The sequence below is a fragment of the Vicugna pacos genome, chromosome 11 (genome assembly GCF_048564905.1).
Source record: "Vicugna pacos chromosome 11, VicPac4, whole genome shotgun sequence".
NCBI lineage: Eukaryota > Metazoa > Chordata > Mammalia > Artiodactyla > Camelidae > Vicugna > Vicugna pacos.
Genome location: NC_132997.1, coordinates 16818690 through 16822998, shown reverse-complemented (window position 1 = coordinate 16822998; position 4309 = coordinate 16818690). Strand labels below are relative to the sequence as shown.

The 4309-nt window shown below is 38.5% G+C and overlaps 1 pseudogene; it reads right to left on the bottom strand.

Annotated features, from left to right (window-relative positions):
* Window positions 1–2344: 2344 nt before the first annotated feature.
* LOC102537059 (pleckstrin homology domain-containing family A member 3 pseudogene) lies at window positions 2345–3026 on the bottom strand (annotated as a pseudogene).
* Between the last annotated feature and the right edge of the window lie 1283 nt (window positions 3027–4309).

Below are 4309 nucleotides of genomic sequence, written 5' to 3'. Positions count from 1 at the left end.
TGGTTAAGTCTATTTTTAGTTTTTTGAAGAATATCCACATTGTTTTCTATAATGGTTACACCAAACTACTTTCCCGTCAACAGTATAGGAGAATTCCATTTTTCTTTACACCCAATTTGGTATTTATCATTTGTGGACTTTTTTTTTTAGCATTTTTTATTGATTTACAATCATTTTAAAATGTTGTTCAAATTCCAGTGTCGGGCACAATTTTTCAGTTATACATGAACATATATATATTCATTGTCACATTTTTTTCTCTGAGAGTTACCATAAGATCTTGTGTGTATTTCCCTGTGCTATACAGTATAATCTTGTTTATCTATTCTACATTTTGAAATCCCGTCTATCCCTTCCTACCCTCTACCCCCTATTTGTGGACTTTTAAATGATGACCATTCTGACTGGTGTGAGGTGATACTTCATTGTAATTATGATTTTCATTTCTCTAATAATTAGGGATATTAAACATTTTTCATTTGCCTACTGGCCATTTGGCTGTTTTCATTGTAAAATTGCTTCTTTAGGTCTCTGGTCCATTTTTGATAAGGGTTGCTTGTTTTTCTGTTATTCAGCTGTATGTGCTGTTTATATATTCTGGAAGTTAGGCCATCATTTGCAAATATTTTCTCCCATTGCATAGGTTGCCTTTTTGTTATGCTTATGGTTTCCTTCCCTGTGCAAAAGCATATAAGATTAATTAGGTCCCATTTGTGGGTTTTTTGCTTTTATTTCTATTGCCTGGTAGATTGCCCTTGGAGAACACTGCTAAGATTTATGTCAGAAACTGCTTCACCTATGTTTTCTTCAAGGAGGTTTACCATGTCTTGCCTTATGTTTTAGTCTTTAAGCCATTTTGATTTTATTTTTGTGTATGGTGTGAGAGAATGTTCTAAATTAATATACATGTCGCTGTCCAGTTTTCACAACACCACTTGCTGAAGAGATGGTCTTTTCTCCATTGGATATTCTGGTCTCCTTTGTCAAAGATTAATTGATTGAAGGTTTGTGGCTTTATTTCTGGGATGTCTATTCAGTTCCATTGATCCATATGTCTGCTTCTGTGCCAATACTACAGTTTTGATTACTGTACCTCTGTAGTATTGTCTGAAGTCTGGGAGGTTTATTCATCCAGCTTTCTTCTTTTTCTTCAGTATTTCTTTGACAATTCTAGTTCTTTTGTGATTAGAATTAAATTTGAGGATTATTTGTTCCAGTTCTGTGAAAAATGTCCTGGGTAGTTTAATACAGTTGGCATTAAATCTGTAGATTGCTTTGTAGGGTCATTTTAACAATATTAAGTTTTCCAATTCAAGAGCATGGGATATCTTCTTATTTTTAAAGTCATCTTTAATTTCTTTAATCAATGTTTTGTAGCTCTCCATGTGTAAGTCTTTCATCTCCTTGGTCAAATTATTCCTAAGTATTGTATTTTATTGGATGTGATTTTAAAGGAGATTTGTTTCTTTACCTTTTTTCTGATATTTTATTGTTACTGTAAACAAATGCAACTGATTTCTGTATGTTAATCTTTTTTTTTTCCATTGCAAGTCATTTAGTCCTCTGGCAGAAGTGAGCAAGGTCACTAGAACATTAACCTCTTTTCTAGAACATTGTAAATAGCAATGTATACATATCTTAAATTTGACAGGTCGTAAAAGTTAGGAAGCAATCATCTTTTTGATGCAACAGAAAAATAAGTAAATAAAAATTAAATATTTTAGCCCAACATTTGGTATTGATAAATCAGTAGTGTCAACTTCATATATGAAAGACAATGCAGTCTGGTTTTTAAAAAATCCTCAATGTCATGATATTTGGGATAAAAATACTTTGAATATTAACTGTTTCCTTTTTGCTTAAAGGAATATAATACAATCATCTTCAAGCTGAGACCAAAACTCATTTTCAGCTGGGGTAAAGTGACCGTTTGGTCCATGGCACACGTTACGTATATCACACTTCTGTCAAACTGAAACCTTAGGTTTATAAGATTTCATGTTATAAGCTACAATACACACTGACTAAACTGTCAGTCCCTCACAGTTTTTTAGAAAAACATCTACATTTGTCCTTATGGATGTTAAAATGTTACACCATCATTTGTTTTAAAAAAAAAAGATGCACATTCATACTGTGGAGTTATTAGGAATATACTCTTGCAAATAAACTATATAAAGATAAAATACACTTCAGAGGTATGTGGGTTGTTTTGTTTGTTTGTTTTACAATATTGCATAAAGTCCTGAGAAATCCGAAGGAAAATACTACTCCCCATAATATAGTTTAATTACAGCAGCTTTTGCCTAGCAATGCCTAGAGGAAGTTGGACACTTCTGTTTCCTCAGGATGAGGATGGAAGAGGATCTTCCGATTCAGATTTTTTTTTTTCTGGCCATAAATCTGTTTTCTTCAGGAATGGTTGCTGATGCCAAATCTCCATTAAGTGTATTTCCTGAACAGTGAACAGGTCTATCTGGGTCTTCAAGAGGAACATCATTACAAGAGTCTGTATCTGGGTAGGTTCTTCGACATCACTGGGAGAGTCGAAGTGTAGGCACTGGTTCTTTTATAGAGTGGCCACTCCTCTCTGAACTGCAAAAACCAAGGTGGCTGACAGAATGCTTCATCATTTGAACAGGAGAAGGTGACACAGGAGAAACTAAGGGATCCTGATGAGACAGCTGAAACATCTCAGGTTTAAACTTGGTGCTTGCTATCTTCACACATTCCTCAAGCATTGTGATCAATGTATTACATGTGGCACTAAGTAGAGAAGAGGCTTCATTCATGTTCTCTATGCTGGGAGATGAACAATTCTCATCATGGTGAACAAATTCTTGGATTGTGTGAACTTGCATTAGGAAGTCACAGGAGAGGTGAAGTTTAGACATTTTGGTTTTCAGAGATTCACTGGTTTCACTCATTTATTTTTCTTTTTCAGTCCTAGTATCAGTCAAACAGGCTTTGGAGCTTCCCAGAGCAAGCAGCCACCTTTGTCTTTCGGCTGCACTTACTGCCTTCATATAGAGATGCTGCTCTCCGGGAAGGATGATTCCATTCCTGTGTTGTCTGCTGAATGGACTTGAATTTCACAAACTGCCATCTTCGTACTTCCTTTGCTCCCTTTGCAAACATCAGTTGGTGAATCAGAGCAGGACAGGATTCCATCTAAAACAAACCAACGAGGCTGCCAACCTGTGAGATGGTCCACTTGTACAGAAACCCCTCCGTGCTCCAGAGCCCGGCGCCGCGCATCCTCCCGGCCCAGCGCCGGCCGCGGCGATGAGGGAAGCGCGGAGCCTGGGCAGCCGCTCCCGGGCCGCCCCCAGCCCGCGCGCGCCGCCGGGACGCGGCGGCCCTCAGAGGCCGGGAGCACGGCCGCCGCGGGGGGGCTCGGGGGCCGCGAGGCGTGGGCTCAGACGGCCCCGGGCGAGCCCTGGCGGCGGCAGCGGCAGCGGGGAAACTGCGACCGCGGCCCCTCCCGCTCGCGCTTCCGCTCTGTGTGTGTTAATCCTGTATCATGTTACCTTGCTGGATTGTTTTATTAGCTTTAAAAATTTTTGTGTGAAGCCTTTATGATTTTCTGTGTACAGTATCATGGCATCCTTATATAGTGATAATTTGAGCTCTTCTCTCTCAGATTAGATCCCTTTTATTTCTTTTTCTTGCCTGATTACTGTGGCCAGGACATCCAATACTATGTTGAATAGAAGTGGTGAGAATGGGCATCCTTGTCATGCTCCAGATTTTACTGGAAGGCTTTCAGTTTTTCACCATTGAGTAGTATGTCAGCAGTGGGTTTGTCATAATTAGATTTTATTCTTTTAAGTTATATTCCATCAGTACTCATGTTGATAAGAGCTTTTATCATGTATAGATGCTGAATTTTATCAAATGCTTTTACTGCATCTATTGAGATAATCGTGTGATTTTTGTCCTGTCTTGCTGATGTAGTGTACCACGTTGATTTTGTATGTTGAACCATCATTGTGTCCCTTGGATGAAACCACCTTGACCTTACTGTGTGATCTTTCCTGTGTGCTGTTGGACTCTGTTTGCTAATTTTTTTTTGAAGCTTTCTGTATCTCTGTCCATCAATGATACTGGCTTGTAATTTTCTTTCTTGGTAGTTTCTTTGTCTGGGTTTTGTATCAGGGTGATGGTGAGTTCATAGAAGGAGTTTTGGAGTATTCCGGCCTCTTCAGTATTTGGAAAGAGTTTGAGAAAAGTTGGTATACATTCTTCTTTGTATGTTTGATAATATTCCCCAGTGAAGCCATCTAGTCCTAGACTTTTGTTTGCTGAA